At 43.9% G+C, this 18,300-nt stretch overlaps 1 long non-coding RNA gene across 1 annotated transcript in view; it reads right to left on the bottom strand.

Annotated features, from left to right (window-relative positions):
* The window catches only part of LOC115863263 (uncharacterized), a 444,238-nt gene that overhangs the window by 305,565 nt on the left and 120,373 nt on the right, over positions 1-18,300 (bottom strand). The window contains exon 4 of the long non-coding RNA XR_009559441.1: positions 12,968-13,038. This is a non-coding gene — a long non-coding RNA (uncharacterized lncRNA). The remainder of the gene's footprint in view (positions 1-12,967; positions 13,039-18,300) is intronic.

Here is an 18,300-nt window from a genome sequence, read left to right as displayed (position 1 = left end):
GATGGATGATGGTAAGAGTTGCACAGCAATGTGAATGTACTCAGCGCCACTGAACTGTACAGTTAAATGTGGTTAAAATAGTATGTCTTATATTAAAACAATAAAATAAAATTCATCATTGAAATGTGCAAAAAAAAAGTCAAAATTGTTCTGTTCTTACTGTCCCCTGTGACTGCAGCAGTGGGTAATTTACTGACGCACAGATTAACATGGGCATTTTCTGCAATCATGCATGATATCCAGATTTATTCACTCAAAGAGCCACTTTATAACTACAACTTGAGAGCCACTGTTATTAGTCTATGTCTGAACAGCTAAAACTGGTCGATTCCTGCTAATGCAACCGAACTTGGTCAACCGTTCCTCCTAATGAAGGAACATTGTCATGCCCTAAACAATGAAGAGGATGTGCAGCCCTAACAAACCCCTTACTCGGGTAGTACTTGAAACTCCTCCAAACACACCAATCAAAGAGGGAACACCAATCAGGAAATCAGGAGATTCCCCGATTTTCTGTAGTCCTTGCCCTGCCACTCATGAACTGTCTGACCTTGGACAAGTCACTTCACTTCCCTGGGCCTCAATTTCCTTGTCTGGAAAATTGAATTAAATACTGATGACTAAAACAGAACTTAAATAGATTACATAACTTGCCTAAAGGTAGAGCTAATTAGAAGCAGAACCGAGATGGAAACCCAGGTCCCCTTCTCATGCTTCTCCCTTACAGACACTCAGGTTGCCCCTCTGCTTGCACTGAGCAACTTGCCTGGGTTACGGTCCTCTTGAGATTATTTCTTCAAAAGACTGAAGAGACCTTGAGGACTTATATTTTAACCCCTATCTGCCCCTAAAGCAAGATGAGAAGTTGGACATTTCTTCTTCTTGGACATTTATTTTCTTCCTCTGTTAATAGAGTGGGTTTGACTACATGAAAGAGAAAGAAGTAATGTGGTCATGAGCTCTTGTTACTTATAGCAGACGCAGCAGATGCTGTTTGTTGCTCACCCAGAGCCGCTCTCCCCACTCTCTCCCTTGCTAACGGACCCACGTTTTTCCCAGCATGACCATATGCCAGGCCCATGTGATGGCCCAGGATGACTCCCAGGATGCTTTGCCAGATGCTCACTTTCCCAGAACCCCTTGCAGCTAGAAGTAGCCATGGAATCCAGTTGTGATGAAGGAAGCACAAAGTCTGAAGAGGAGTTTCTGAGGAAGCTTTTGATTTCCTGGGGAAAGTGACAGACAGGGGAGCTTGCTGGCTCTGCCCCTTCACCTGGACTTCACTGTACTTGTGGTCCCCAGAGCAGCTGCAGACATCTTGGGAAATCCAGGAGGCAACAAGCATGAAGAGAAGACTAAGGGTGGCAGAGGCGAAAGAAGGAGACGGAGTCCTCGATGACATGGCTGACCTGCCTGACCATGCCCGGAAGTGTCTCCTCAGGACCTCTTGTTAAACAAACGTTCTGTGTCCTAGTGGTTGAAGCAACTAGGTTATTTAAGAATTCTTTAAAGTTACACAAATGCAAACATCTGTTTGCTTTGCCTGGGGCTGGAACTGTATCTATTGATGTGGTCATGGAGATTATCTCCTGCTGATCAGAAGCTCTTATCAGTAGCCGCATGTGCCTTTGAATAATAATAAACAGTGAAATGAATTGCTTTGTAACAAATGCAGTTTGTTTGGTAGACAGAAACCCTTCTAAATATAGAGCTCCTGAAGGAAGAAGAGAAATATTATAAAGGAGTCTTTGGTGGTGAAAGAGAAAAAGAAGGCCACCATCACTGTGCCAGCTACTGTTTGTCACATGCATTCGTTTTTGAGCACTTACTCTATGCCTAGCAGTGTGCAAGGTGGTGGTGCCCATGAACAAGACGGGCAAGGGCTTGCCCTCGTAGGGTTTAGGGACAGTGGTGTGACAGGCTATTCAAGAAGGGATTATTGTGAATATTAATAACACATATACCTTCAAGTTACACTTAAAAGTATGATCATCTGTGGAGACACTAGGTTTAGCAAAGGGAGTATTTGCAAAGTAAAATAAAAATTTCATTTGATTACCAAAAAAGAAGAAGAGATTATAGATGAGACGTAGGTTACAAAAGAGGAAGCAAGGTGCTGTACAGAAGCTCTAACAGCAGAAGGAGCCAACTCCTTGAGAAGGTCAGGAAGGGTCTTGCTAAGGAAGCAACATGTCAGCTGACAGCTAGAAAGTAAGTAAGAGTTAACCTGGAGTGGAGAAGAGAATATAAAATTCCAGAGAGAGGGAAGGCTTAAATTCACTCCTCAGAACAATCCTGTGCTATAATATATGAAGAGAGATTAGCATTTCCATTTGTATCAGTCAGTATAGGCTAGGTTATGCCATGGTAACAAACAATCCAGAAATCTTTAAAGGTTTAAAGCAATAAAAGCTTATTTCTTACATATCCATCACAGGTGGACAGGGGTTCTGCACACTGTAATTCCTCAGGAACCCAGGCTGATAGAGGTTTCATCTAGATCCATACTTCCACAATCACAGAGACAAGGCAAAGAAAACATGGCAAGCCATGCACTGACTCTAAAGCTTTAACCTAGAAGTGTCAGCGTCACTTTTGCACACCTTCATTGGTCAAAGCAAATCACATGATCACAAGTATAATCCCCCTGTAGGAAGGGGCATCAGTGATATATTCTACCCCCCCATTGTACAGATGGAAAAACAGAGGTTTAAAGAGATTCTATGAGGTGTTCAAGGTCACTCAGCTAGGAGGTGGCAGAGCAGAGATTTGGAATCAGGGTTTCCAACTCAGTCTAGAGCACTTTCAGCCAGAGATGAATTGAAATGCCTGGAAAGGCTTGGAAATCCTGTAGCAGATACCCAAGGAGAACACCACACTTCCTGGGCAAATTGGACTCTGCATGCTGGCCCCCCTAAGCAGACTGGTAACCATGGTGCCCATTCAGCGATGTCTCCTTCCAGCCAGCTTGGCCAGCAGAATAGAGAATGTGGGCTCTCCAGCCCATCCTTATTGTTCTGTGGCATTCAACTCTCTTCAATCTGCTGCTTTGAAACTCAAAGACATCTGTGGGTCTGTGCTGCCAGCATGGGCCCCCCACCCCCTCCACAGGCCCCTTCATCTTGGAACAATGGGTTTTTCCAGCACAGAAGGCTGCCGTCACCACCTCAGCTTGTTCCCAGTGTGGTTTCTGGCTTCTCACCTCCTCAAGGATGAACTACCACTTCAGTTTCTCAATCCTAGCAGCATCTTCTTGGTCTCTGTCTCTGATCCAAGTCCAGACCAGGTAACAGTCACACACACACACACTTTATAGACATTTGTGAGGCTTACAAGCCGTGATCTTGGCTAATGTCCGCATGTGTGGTGGCGACTTGTTTCCTCCTCTAAATGTAGTCAAGGATAATCAAAATATCTAAGGAACGCCTGTGAGACTTGAGTGACCCTTTTAAGATAGCATGAAGGACACTTTAAAAGCTATTGAAGTAAATTCTGTTTCTGAAATAAACTCAGTATTGCATCCTGCATCCAGTCGGTCAGAAAACTCTATTGGATCTGCCTTCAAAATGCATCCACAGTCTGACTGCATCCCACTAGCCCTCAGACCAAACCCGGGTCCAGGCCCCATCCTCTCCCCAGTGGACTCCTTGTCTCTTCCTGTCTTTGCTCCCCTGTAGTCAATTCTCCCCATTGATTCAAATCATCAGATGGAGAGAGTCATTTTTCTGCTGCAAACCTCTGCATGGTTTCCATCTCCATGAGAGTGGAAGCTGCAGTCAGTAGAGTGCCATGCTGGCCTCTCGTGATCTGTCCCCGTGGTGTCTCTGGCCTCCTCTCCCGACACTCTCCTCTCTCTCACCCCCCAGCCGCGCTGGCATCCTGGCTGACCTTGAACACTCCAGGCCCCGCCCTGCCAGGGCCGAGGGGCCTATGCATTCATTCCTTTTTCTGTCACATTCTCCCAGGTGCATGGTGCACACCTCACCTCTGAGCCTTTGCACACATGCCGCCTTCTCTGTGGGGGGGTGCCTGTCCCCCCCCCACGCCTGCTTAAAATTGAACCACTAACCCCAACTAGCCCAGACTTATGATCCCTACCCTTTTTCTGCTTTGTTTTTCTCCATTGCACTTGTCACCATCCAACATATACTATGCCTGTTATATAGTTTATAACCTGTCTCTGCCCATTCGAACGAAAGCTCTATGAGGACAGAGCTGTTTGTCCCTTTTTATTCACGGCTGTAATAACACTGATCATGGAACAGTGCCAGGCACACAGTCGGAGCTCTGTGAATATTTGTTAAATAAAGGAATTCCATGAGAACCTTATGGCAGATCACCTTAACCATGACCCTTCCTGAGCCAGAAAAGAAAGAACACTGCAGTCTCTCCAGCAATGGGATGCACAGGCTTCGGAGGGAAGGAGAGCTGTGTTCGAATCCTGGCTCTGGTACTTGCTGCATGAGATGCTAAGGGAAAGTTACCTAATACCTCTGAGCTACCACGTCTCTGCAAAATGAGACATTATTTCTCGAGGGTGTTCTGAGGAATAAACGAGATGATGCATGTGGAGCATGTAACACAGTGTCTGGCCCGGAACGCACACTTGGGAACTGGCAGCATCGCTTCCTAATTATCGCACGACAATGTCGAGATGCTGCACAGCCAGCGGCTCTCTCACTTGCCCAGCGCTGGCTCCGGCGAGCTGGTCTCGCAGCCCTTGACATTCAAGCTTTGCCTCCACAAAGTTACAAATTGTCGTTAAGACAGGGATCTTCAGGGATTCTGACAAACAGTCAAAAATCACATGGTTAAGTTTCAAACACCAAGGTTTCCTGAAATATTCATTCACATTGGAAAAAGAAGCAACGCAGTGGAAAATGATGAGAAAGACTCGAAGGAGATTTGTAGAATTAAACAATTTCAACTAGCAGGGTCCATGCAGAATGTCCATTCCTGACCCAGATGCACAGATTCCCAAAAGAGTCCAGCAGGGTCTGGACAAGTGAGGTCCCCCAGGCCCATAACTCTGGGAGAGAGCATGTCCTTGAATCGTGTGCCCTAAGCGCCCAGCTTGCCTCTAGTCCCAGCCCTACCGGCCAGTAGGCAAGGAATCACGGGTGAGGTGGGCTAGAAAACTGCCAGTGTGCTCTCCCAGTGCCCCCGCTGGGACGATAAACTACAGAAGCTCTAGCTAATCTCGCTCTTCTCTTTCTTTGGTTGAAGCCTGCACTATTCATAGGGCGCAAGACCCCCCAGGTTCCATCCCAGCTCACAGCGTACATCTGGATCAGCAGTGGCCACTCAACTTCAGATTGGCCACATGCGTACAACCTGCCTTCGACCAGGGTAGACCAGACCCCCCAGCTGCCGTCCTGTGTATGAAATATCGCAGACCTAACCCCTGGAAACCCCTCTCCCTCAGCAGCGGCACATGTTTAAATTGCAACCTGCCTCTTGCCCTTCTGTGAGCTGGTCCAGCACCCACATGCCTGGCAAAGCTGTGACTCTTCTGTCACTGCTGTGTTGGAGTTTTCAGAGGCACAATGAGGCCAGCAGATCAGCAGCTAGGTCAAGCGTGAGGTTCACGGGAACGTGCACGGGCTTTAATGCCAGATGCCCTGCGATTAGTACACTGACTCTACTCTCACTGGCTCTGGGTTTGTAGACAAATCTAGCTGCTTCCCTTTCCTTATGAGGAAAGGCAGTGTTGAACACAGTTCAGGGCTGTTATGAAGAAAAGAAACAGTGTATACAAGAGCTTGGTACAGAGTGGACAATTGTAGCATTTTTATTATCTTCTAAAATATCTTTGCTTCTATCCCCTCTTCTCCATCTGGTACTTGGACTATGGCAGTATCCACCCTGGGGGGCTCCCTGCCTGTAGGCTTGCCCCTTCCCATCCTTCCTCCAATGCGGCCAAAGAGATGTTGCTTAAAATCTAGACACAATTATGCTACTTTCCTGCATAAATCTCCACAACAGATAATAGAACGCACTTTGTGAGTGAATATGAAGAAGTGGACATTGACAGAGAAAGCAGAGCAGAGCTGAGGGAACCTAGTTTTCTAAATACCTTCCAAGGACTTGCCCTCATGGCTCACTGCCAGAGCTTGCCACAATTCTATCTTCCATGGATTATTTGATTCAACAAGCATCCGCTGAGCACTTCTTCCATGGGAAACACTGCACCAGGTGCTGAGAATACAGCCATCCCCCAGATATTTCACAGTTTCAGTTACTCCAGGTCAGAAAATATTAAATGGAAAATTCCAGAAGTATACAATTTATCAGTTTTAAATTGCATGCCATTCTGAGTAGGGTGATGAAACCTTCCTCATTCCCAATCTGCCCCACCTGGATCCCCACCCATAGGCGTCCTTTGCTCCTGACGTCCAGCCATTGCCATCATCCATGATCCGGGGTCACCGGGAGCAGATGATCCCCTCTCCGACGTATCGTATCGTCAGAAGGTCAGTAGCAGCCTAAGGCTGCATCACAGTGCCTACATCATTCACCTCACTTCCTCTCATCCTGTAGGTATCTTATCATCTCACGTCATCATCAGAAAAAGAAGGGTTAGGGGACTTCCCTGGCGGTCCAGTGGTTAAGACTCTGCGCTTCCACTGCAGGGGGCACGAGTTCCACCCCTGGTTAGGGAACTAAGACCCCGCATGCAAAAACACAAAACAAAACAAAAAGAGCAAGGAAGTGAGTAGAATACAATATTTTGAGAGAGAGACCACATTCACATAAATTTTACTATAGTATATATATTGTTATAAATGTTCCGTTTTATTAATAGTTATTGTTGTTAATCTCGCAGTGTGCCTAATTTATAAATTAAACTTTATCACTGACATGTATGTATACGAAAAAACATAGTATATATAGAGTTCAGTGCTATCCCCGGTTTCAGGAATCCTCTGAGGGCCTTGGAAAGTATCCCTGCAGAGAAGGGGGGCTACTGTACAGAAGTGAGGAAGGTAAATTCCCTGTCCTCAAAGTGTAAGAGCCTAGAGGTCCACAGGTAAATGTCGAGGTGCCCTGAGGCATCACAACTGTAACAGATTAGGAGCTCAGCGGAGGGGGTCGGTCAATCCACTAGGGATGTTCAAAAAGCATCTTCATGGAGGTGACGCTCTGTGGTTGTAGGATAACGTCAGCCCCCTCCTTGAGAAAGCAAAAGGTTCATCAGAAATGTGTCTTCCTCGAAGAAGAGAATCAGCTTTTAATTAAAAGGAGCCTGTGAGGCGAATCACTTGGATTAAAAGGACTTTGTTATTCAGATGCTGGGCTGTAAGATGTTTTAGGGTACGTTGATAAGGAAGCAAGAAATGCTTTTGCATTTTCTAAACCTAAAGCAACAGGGAACCCTGCTGCTATTTCAGCACACTCGATCTGTGAAGGGTGGATTAACAGGTGTTCCCACACAGAGAGAACAGGGTGGTCATTAGTTCTGAAACCCCAGGGTTACTCAGAAGCCTCCATCGCATTTGCTGAACTCTCAGCTCCGGAGCACCAGCCCCCAGAGCTCTCTCAGAAGGTCAGTAGCAGCCTAAGGCTGCAGCAGGAATGGGCTGGGGTCAGGCTTTCACACTTCCAGCAAAGTCCCCAAGGCTTTCCAAGGCAAAAGGTGCACAGGCCACACTTTGAGAACTCTGGAAGCGGGGGAAGGTGTAGCATGGATGACAGCAAGGCTGTGTGGGATCACACTGGTGTCTTCAAGGACTGGCAAACAGTTCCAAATGGGAGGCCAGGGAGTTCAAGCTGGAGACCACAGCTGGGGGTGGGGCGGAGGGGACCTGGGAGCCTCCACGGAAGAGAATGGAAAAGATGCCTCTAAGGAGATATGGGAACATATGTATATATATAACGGATTCATTTTGTTGTAAAGCAGAAACTAACACACCATTGTAAAGCAATTATACTGCAATAAAGATGTTAAAAAATAAATAAATTTAATGCCGAGCAGTGTGGTTCAGCAGCTTCCCGGGAGGGGTGGGGTCTCCCCTACAGCCACAGTACATCACCCCTCCCCCAGCAGAGTTCAGATCCCAGATCCCGTGAGGTTTCTTGCTCACTTTTTTTTTTTTAACATCTTTATTGGAGTATAATTGCTTTACAATGGTGTGTTAGTTTCTGCTTTATAACAAAGTGAATCAGTTACACATATACATATGTCCCCATATCTCTTCCCTCTTGCATCTCCCTCCCTCCCACCCCCCGCATCTTGCTAACTCTGGAGGCCCACATTGTCACAGAAATGTATGTGGTTATTCTGAATCAGAAGGCTCTCTCCCTTCCAGCCCTCCACAGCCCTCTTTCCCTGGATCGATGGGATTAGAAACAGCTGATTTAATTAGTCCAGATGCAGCTTCACTTTATTACTTTCTCATTTACAGTGAAATAATGGGGAGCAAGCAAAAGGAATTTGTCATTATCTAAGGAACCGACAGGGCTGCTGAGGATGCCAATTTCTCGACTGAGCTGCAGCCCTTAGCTCGAGGCAGATCAAGGAAGTCACTGCCTTTCCAGGAAAATCAGGATTTGTGACAGTTTGTGGAGTCCCAGGACCTCAGTGTTTCTAATAATCACCCGAGGGACCTGAGCGGGAAACCTGCTTCTGCCGCTTTCTGCGTGACGATGGACAGGTCGCTGACCTCGCTGACTGAACCTCCAACGCATCTCTGCATTTGAATCACCTCTGGAGAATTTCTACATCAGGGTCCCAGTGATGGTGATTCTTTGGGTCTGTGGGGGGCCCAGAAATCCGCCTCCTTAGACGAAGTTCAGGTGATTCTGATGCACGCTGACACTGAGAGCTCCTCAACTGTGCATATACAGCCTTTGGTCTCAATGGACCACCCTGACCTCATTGCTTATACTCACCCTCACATACACCATAGGTGTTGGCTGCAGAGAAATTCTCACCAGTGTCCAAAGGCCCCATCTCTCCCCACTTCCACCTACACATGCTATCCCCCCTGCCGAGGGTTTCCTTTTCCTTCTCCACCATCACTTCTTTCTCCAAATGGCAAACTCTTCCTCCCTATAAAAGCCCCAAGCAGGTATTACCACCTCCATAAATCTCACCCTGATTCTCAGAGACAGATCCTCTCACACTGTCCCCTGTGCACACAGAGCATTTTGTACAGCTCTTCGTAAGAGTACACATTGAATTACATATACTTTTTTCAAGTCTTCACCCAAAACAGATCATGAGATCATTGGAATTATATTCTGTTCATTCCAGTATTCCCCAGAACCCAGAAAAGTGTCTGACACCCAGTGGGTATTCAAAACGTGTATGGCTGATGAGAGAATCAATCCATCAGTCAATCAGTCAATTCACTGTGAGCCAATCTCATTGTCTATGAAGCCCCAGCTCTCAGCTTAGGAATGATAAAATGTATAGCTGTCTAAGTGATGTGATTTCAGAGAGATCAATAACTCACTCGATGCCCCAAAATAGCTTCCCTCAAATCCTGTTATGGTGCATGAAATTCTCACCATTAGTTTATACTCATTTAATTCAACAAATATTGATTTTGACAAGAACTGTACGAGATCAACTTGAAATTGTAGTTGGACCCTGTCTAGCATCATCTGAGAGAAGCACTGGAGAGCTACTCTTCATACGGAGGCAAATACTTAACCGTGGAAGGTTTTCAGGAAGAGTTTCTGGCTCTTGGAGAATTGGTGGCCCTACTTTCTGAAAGAAGGGACAGCATGGGAGGAGGAACAGATGAAGTGGGTAGAAGGGGATAAGGAGTTCACTTAGGGGCATCACTTGGGGAATCTATGGTACGTTCTCGGAGAAGGTGGCCGGTAGGTGATAAGATACCAGCCTCTGCAGCTCAGAGGAAAAGTGTCCTGGGATTTTATGATTGAGGGAGTCACCCAAGCATAGGCAGGTCCAGAGCATGTGATGGAGTAGATGACATCACACAAGGAAAGGCTTCAGCATAAGAAGGAAAGACAGCCAAGGACCAAATATAGGGAAGATCTCATAGTGGAGAGAACTTAAGGCACCTGACATCTGGCTAAGTTCTTAAGTATAATATCATCATCTTGCTCGATTACCATTTGCTGAATGAATGAATAAATAAAGTGAATGGATGAATTTTGTGCTGTAAATACTATCATTTCCATTTTCTTTTTATTTATTTATTTTTTATCTATTTTTTTAATGGAAGTATAGTTGATTTACAATGTTGTGTAAGTTTCAGGTGTACAGCAAAGTGATTCAGTTATATATATATCTATTCTTTTTCAGACTCTTTTCCCATATAGGTTATTACAGAATATTGAGTATAGGTCCCTTCGCTGTACAGTAGGTTCTTGTTATTATTTCCATTTTCTTGGCAGGGCAGCTAGAGCTTAGGAAACAAAATGACTTAACCAAGATTATACAACAGAGGCAGAGCAGAAATTCAAATAGTTTTGTCTGACTTATTCCTTTCTTCTTTACTGCCTTCCTTTGTGTTAAATAGATATTTTCTAACCTAATTCTCCTTAAAATCCAGCTCAGGATTACCTCCACATGGAAGCCTTCCCTGACTCTGTCTTTAATCTAGCCCATGACCAAATTGGAAGACTTTTCCTGGGTTCCCACTGCCAAAGCAGAAACAACTCCAGACTACCAGCTACTCAAGGGCAGTAATCATTCCTTGGCTGTCACTACATCCTCATGTGGAGCTTAGCACATAAAGGACTTCAATAAATGTTTATTTAGGGGTAAAGATTGTAAGTAAATAGACAATTACAATTTTGTGTGCTTAGTGCTAAGATGAAAAAAGCACAAGGTACTGAAGGACCCCGGGGAAAATGGTCCCAACTCAGACTTGGGGTCAGGGCAACCTACCTAGGGCACAACAGATGAATAGGAGTTAGTCTATCAGGAAAGAGGGGATAATATACTAGGAAGATGGATCTAATATAATGTTTCCCAAAATAGGGAGTATGTGCCACCAGAGGAGACAATTTTAAGTAGTGTGGGGAGAATCTTTCTTTTTTTATTTCAATAGTTATACATTTATTTTCCTGTGCATTAGAAAAAGAAATATGCATACACACATACACATGTGTTCAGTACATTAAACCCATGCTTTTGCACCTATAGTAGTTAAGGTAAAACTTACTTTTTAAGTAACAGTTAATCTTTAAAATAAATATTAACAAAATAATGGTACAGGTGGTACCGGACTATGGCAAAACTGTGAAGGTGAGTACCTGGAGCTTTGGAAACACTGAGCAAAGGCAGGGAGGTGTGAAACAGCACGAAGCAGGTAAGCGGGACAGGCAATTTACACAGATGGAATCGTAAACTAGATGGGGGAGTGCTGTGTGGACAGTTCTGGGTGCATTGGAAGGGACCACATCATGCAAGCCTTCAAACACTTGCCAAATAGCTTGGGATTTCTCCTGAGAGCAGAGCAACAGGGAGAGGACAGAGTCAAGGAAGTTGCCAGGATTTTTGTTTAAGCAAAAGGGACACTCAGTGCCACACTTCAAGAGTCTTGAGAAACGCCTGCCATCTCAAACAATCAGAGATGCAAGCCAAGATAAACCTACAGTGATGTTCATTGTAGCATCATCTACGATGGCAAAAAACTACAAACAAGCTAAATGTGGGACAAAAGATTGAGTACAAAGCAGCAGCTCCATGCATGAAGGGTGCAGCCATCAAAGTTGTTTTCAAAAATACACAATAACGTGGGAGAAATGTTCACACGTAAAGTTACGTGAAAGATGTAGATACAAGTCTGTATATTCGGCAGGATATATACATACATATTCATTACAGGAAAAAACCTGGAAGGATATACACACACAAATACACACATATATATTATAAATATAACAGCGTTTAGAACTGATGGTATGCTTATAATTTTTTTAAACTTTCAGATTCTCTAAAATTTCTACCACAAATAGTATTTCATTTATTTATTTTTCTTTCATTTCTTTGATTTATTTTTATTCAGGGGGGAAAAAAAAGCTGTTTTTAAGAAGAAAAAGACATTTTCACCAAGGTGGTGCCGAAAGAAAGCCCTTGCTCTCCAAAACGGAGCCCAAAGCAAAGCTCCGAAGGCCAAGAAAGCAGTGATAAAAGGCGTCCACTCAAAAAAAAACCCACATGTCACCCACATTCCATCAGATAAAGATCCGGCAGCTCTCAAGGAAGCCCAAGTTTAAAAAAGCCCCTCCGAGAAAACCATAATTCAAAAAGAGTCATGTACCAAAATGTTCATTGCAGCTCTATTTACAATAGCCAGGTCATGGAAGCAACCTAAGTGTCCATCATCGGATGAATGGATAAAGAAGGTGTGGCACATGTATACAATGGAATATTACTCGGCCATAAAATGAAACAAAATTGAGCTATTTGTAGTGAGGTGGATGGACCTAGAGTCTGTCATACAGAATGAAGTAAGTCAGAAAGAGAAAAACAAATACCGTATGCTAACATATATATTTGGAATCTAAAAAAAAAAAAAAAAAAAATGGTCGTGAAGAACCTAGGGGCAAGACGGGAATAAAGACACAGATCTACTAGAGAATGGACTTGAGGATACAAGGAGGGGGAAGGGTAAGCTGGGACCAAGTGAGAGAGTGGCATGGACATATATATACTACCAAACGTAAAATAGATAGCTAGTGAGAAGCAGCTGCACAGGGAGATCAGCTCGGTGCTTTGTGACCACCTAGAGGGGTGGGATAGGGGTGGTGGGATAGGTAGGGTGGGAGGGAGGGAGACGCAAGAGGGAGGAGATATGGGGACATATGTATATGTATAACTGATTCACTTTGTTATACAGCAGAAACTAACACACCATTGAAAGCAATTATACTCCAATAAAGATGTTTAAAAAAAAAGGAGGGGAAAATGGATACTACTTAACAAAAATCTCTAAGGACAAATACAAAACTAATGTAGGGCTGATATTCAGCTGGTTCTTACCGTAACAGCCAGGCACGTTGTCTGTTCTGTTCAGTTGTTCAGTCTGTTGGTAAATATTTCGAATATGACTCCTGAAAATAATCAAACAGATTCATTGCTGTAGTGGATAGAAAATGGATGGATGGGGTTCAAAGGTACTATGTAGACTTTTTATAAATCTTGATATTTAATCACCGTGTTCCTCTTCAAAATAAATTAAACAAATAAGTTTTTAAACAAAAATAAATAAATAAATAAAATTTTTAAAAAATTAAAAAGCTCCTCCGAGAGGAACAAACTCAACCATTATTCTATCATCAAACTCCCCTGATGACGGAGTCAGCCACGAACAAAATCAAAGACAACTACATGCTCACGTCCACTGCAGACATCCAGGCCAACAAGCACCAGCCCAAACAAGCTGTGATAAAGCTCGATGACCTTGACAAGCCAGGGTCAACCTCTTGATTGGGCCTGACGGAGCGAAGAGGAGGACATTTGAGTGGCCCTGGATGCTTGGGGTGTTATCACCAAAACTGGGATCATCTAACCTGGCTTTGTCATCTCCAGAGACAAAGAAGAAAAAGGAAGTCACAGAGGACTATTCGCTGTTGCCCCTGTAATAATCTCCCCAGGAAAACGAAAAAAGAACGGCTCTTGTCACTAATTTTAAAAATCAGAGGATGTGTTCAAATTCCCTTTTATAGTCACTACCCTTCTGTCTCCTGCCGGCTGAGTGCTGATACAAGGCACTGGGCTTTTGTTCCTGTAATACTGAGCTTGTCTTCATCAATAACAGTGTGCCAGAACCTTTTTCTGAATCAAAACTGGGGCCATGGAAGAGGAGGATTTCTGATTAGGCCCTAGAGTTTGTCCTGTACAAATGAACTTTCCAAGTGGGACAGAGAGAGAGAAAATGAGAATACAGTAGAAGGGAAAAAACTATCTTCTTTATACTCCAGCTAATTATTTTAATCATCTGATCCTACTTAAGTAATGAACTAAAGTGGAGTTAAGCCTTTTGTATTTGTACTTTTTTAATGTTGCCCGTTTCCTCTTCATTCATTACTTGAATCGTAGAATCTCAGGGTTGTGAGAGGCCCACAAGCTCATCTAGTTCAATCCTTTCATTTTGCAGAAGGGAAACCAAGGCTCAGTGCTGGACTGATTCAGAATTTAGTAAAGGAAATAGTACAAAGACAAGAATGGGGAGGAACAGCCGGGATGTAGTGAAAACTATGATACAGTTTGAAATAAAGCAGAATTCCAATATTCCTTAGCCATGCAACCTTCATAAATATCTTACTGCCACTGAGACTGAACTCTACAAATATAAATGGAGATAATATCACCCACTGAGTGAAGGTCTGGAAATAGTGGGCCAGGGCTGGGCGTACAGTTGGGTCTTGATATTGGCCACATGCCGTACAACGCATGTGACACACACATGTCATACGTCATTGCACGTTGAACGTGAGGTCAGGAGTTGCAATTATCATCCCCTTGTTACAGACTAAGAAGCCAAGTTTACACAGCTAGAAAGTGGCGGAGTCAGTATTCACACACAATCACAAAATCAGGAACAGGAGCTGTTAAATGCTATTATACCCTGTGCGCCTCAGTAAGTCCTACTTCTTTATACTGATTTTAAATCAGTAGTGAAAGCACTACAAAAACTGCCAAGTGCTGAGAATTTAAGGAATGACCATTTTTTTCCAAATATCCAAAGTGGTGGGGGTCCTTCTCAGAGTCAAAATCGATCTGAATCAGCAGTTTCATCTCTAGAATGCTCTGCTAAGTGATAACTCAGGCTCATTTCAAGTGGTTTCTCAAGGTCATTTGATTATAGTTCCGAACATACAGATCATCTGATTGCCTTGGCATAAGTACACGCAGGACCGACAAGGTCCTGGGTATGAAGTAGAAAAATGTAAATCCTAGAGACAGCTGCAGCATTAGCAGTCTGGAACCCCGCAGTCCTACTGCTGACTCCACCACTTACAGCCCTCGTGACCAAGGACACGCTCATCAACCGTGCTGAAGCTCAGTTTCTGCATCCATAAAATGAAGACTGATACTAAAAAAGGCAACATAGTATTGTCCCATGTGTCTTAGCCAGATACTGACAAATTTAAATTGGAAGTTCAAGATTCTCTGGTCCAGGGCTCACAAACTCAAATGCCTATAGGTGCTGGGCAGATAATAAAATGAGTGAAACAAACTTAGTGTTAGACAATAGGGAGTGGTGGGGATTGTGGTGAACTAAGGATGCTCACTGAGAGAACTGCTGAATTCCAGCTTTGCACGGAAATAGGGGCTCAGGAATTCTAGATTTCTCCCATTATCAATGGAAGGCAGAAATTTCTTTTTTTTTTTTTTACATTTTTATTGAGGTATAGATGATTAACAAGGTTGTGTTAGTTTTAGGTGCAGCAAAGTGAATCAGTTATACATATACATGTATCCACTCTTTTTTAGACTCTTTTCCCATATAGGCCATTAGAGTATTGAGTAGGGTTCCCTGTGCTATACAGTAGGTCCTCATCAGTTACCTATTTTATAGATAGTAGTGTGTATATGTCAATCCCAATCTTCCAGTTTATCCCTCCCCCTCCCCCCCACCATTAACCATAAGATTGTTTTCTACATCTGTAACTCTATTTCTGTTTTGTAAAAGTTCATTTGTGCCATTTTTTTAGCTTCCGCATCTAAGCAATATCATACAACATTTGTCCTTCTCTGTCTGACTTACTCACTCAGTATGACAATCTCTAGGCCCATCCATGTTGCTGCAAATGGCATTATTTCATTCCTTTTTGTGGCTGAGTAATATTCCATTATATATACGTACCACAACACCTTTATCCATTCCTCTGTCAATGGACATTTAGGTTGCTTCCATGTCCTGGCTATTGTAAATAGTGCTGCAATGAACACTGGGGTGTACGTATAAAAGCTATTCTGAGTTTTAAATGCTGATAATTAAAGTATTTTAGGGACCATATAGGTCAAACAGACATTTGTGAGGGCTAGATTTGTCCCTTGGGCCGATGGTTCATGACCTTTGAGTCTAACCCATCTCCCTCCCAACCCAGCCAAGGACACTGAGATTCTGTGAGGTGAAGAGTGGCCTGTTACCACCAGGACCAGAATCCACATGTCCTGTCACCCAGTTCTGGGCTTTTCCATAGCAGAGCTGCTTCTTTGATTCTCTGGAGTGGACTAGAAAAGGGAGATTACAAATTCAACACAGCAGCAAGAAAACTCAGATGCCCCACCCTCCTCCCTGGACAGGTCATTTGGTCAGAGTACAAGGCAGAAAAGAGATGATTTGCTTCCCGGTCTTCTGACTGTGAGGTAAGTAGTGGGAGGAAGGAAACACTGGACTCATGTCAAGGTTCAGAGAGATTTCATTCTCTTTCAGACACTGATGTATCTGCATATTCATAAAGTCTCAATCATTATTCTAATAATGCCCACCATTGCTGCTCTATTTTCTCAGGTGTTACCTCTTATCTGCTGAGCAAAGAATACCCCCAAAGGGCTGTACTTCTTCCTCCCCCATAAAGATAGGCTGTTGCCAAGAGAACCAGCTTCAAAAGTCAGAACCATGGAGAACAGAAGGCATCAGGTTACACAGAAACAATTATGCCCAAGACCCTAATTGGATTATTAGCAGCCCCAAATTCAGCTTTAAGCAATTATCTACTCCACGCCTATGAAAAAATAAAGCACAAGTCATTTCTTGACTGTCCTTCCTAGCGAAGGAGAGGAAAAGATTCTTCTTGCAATGTGTGGAAGAGTTTCTACTAATGAGGCAGAAAACAATTCTTGGAAGAAAAAAATTGCATATATCCACACAACCCATTGGTGACTCTTCTTCCATTATTAAAAGGTTTTTTAAAAAATTGAAGAAAGCAAGTAATTTAAATCTCTATTCATAGCCCAGTTATATTTCTGTATCAAGGTCTGCAAAAGATGAGATAATCCTTTTCAAATTTCCCACTTCTTATCTCCTGTGAATCACCAGAGCTTCAGTTCAAGACAGCATGGAAGGATTTCAGACCACCCATATGTCAGCCCCTGTGCGGGCTCCAGAGGTGAGGAGGACTGATTGGTAAGACCTCAAGGAGCTGAGTCTCCTGGGCTCAGAGCTTAGGGGTGAAGAAGCTGACACCAAACCAGCTCATCACAGGACAATGCAACACATGTGAGTCTGAATGTCTACACCAAGTTCTGTGGAAACAGAGGATCAAACAACTAGCAGTATCTGGGAAAGTCAAGGGAGGCTGCATGGAAGAGGTGACATTTATGGTCATTGAAGGATGAGTAGGAGTTCGCCAAAGAGACAAGGTAGTAGATTGTCATCATGAGCAGAGAAGACAAGTAATATATGGTCACAGGTGTGAAAATCCTTCAGGAGACCCTGTGCAGTTGGTGATGGGGTCCTCTGGTGCACAGGGTGGAGTGCAGCACCTGTGATTTTCTGCAAAGTGTTTTCACCTCATTATTTTATTTTATCCTTAAAATAGCCCAGAGCCCATGAGGCCAGGACTTGTAAAGTCCCAGGCTCTGGGGTGAATACTTGGCATTTATCATTTAATTTAATCTTCCCATCAGGGCTTTGCAGGGGATATGCTTCCTATCCCCATTTTGCAGACCAGATTCCAAGGCGGCAGGCCATTAGTTACCTGCCCCAGGTCAAAGCAGGAGAGATGGGATTCAGACCCAGGCACTGTGGCTCCAAGCGCCACACTCTTCACCATGCACCTGCCGCCCATGTGATTCAGGTGGTTAATAACTAACCACAAAGGCACAGAGAATACAAGGCAGGGTCCGAACTGTGGGGCTGGATCTTCACCTCCAGCATTCCGGCTCTCTCTACTCCTCTTGTGGCCCAAGGTGATCAGTTTCCAGCAAACCCACACAGCCTACAGTCTCTATGGAGAACAAGAGTTTGGGCAAATAGGCACCAGATACCACTGGTGGCTGTGACATTTCAAATCACTGGCTTTTCTTCCTTCCCTGCACATAGGCCTGGGGATTACATATCAACCAGCACAGCAGCTCTGCTGGAAATTCTCCTTGTCAACTTATTAGAGCCACCCTCAGACATGAACTGAAACAGTTTCCCCAGGACGTTTTAATTTAATTATTTATTCCAAACCTTGGCCTCACCCTCCCCCCGTCACACACACCAGCACCACCCATCTCTAAACCTCTTAAAAGTGGAAGGTGGGCCAACTCAGAAGCAGAGGGTGAATTTGAATCCCAACTTCGCATTTTATTAACATCTCAGGAATGGAGATCTCTTGGCTATAAAATGGGATTTCTCCATTCAACACATATTTATT

This window comes from Globicephala melas, chromosome 17 (genome assembly GCF_963455315.2).
Source record: "Globicephala melas chromosome 17, mGloMel1.2, whole genome shotgun sequence".
In the NCBI taxonomy this organism is placed as follows: Eukaryota; Metazoa; Chordata; class Mammalia; order Artiodactyla; family Delphinidae; genus Globicephala; species Globicephala melas.
This window is presented reverse-complemented; position numbering and strand designations above follow the sequence as displayed.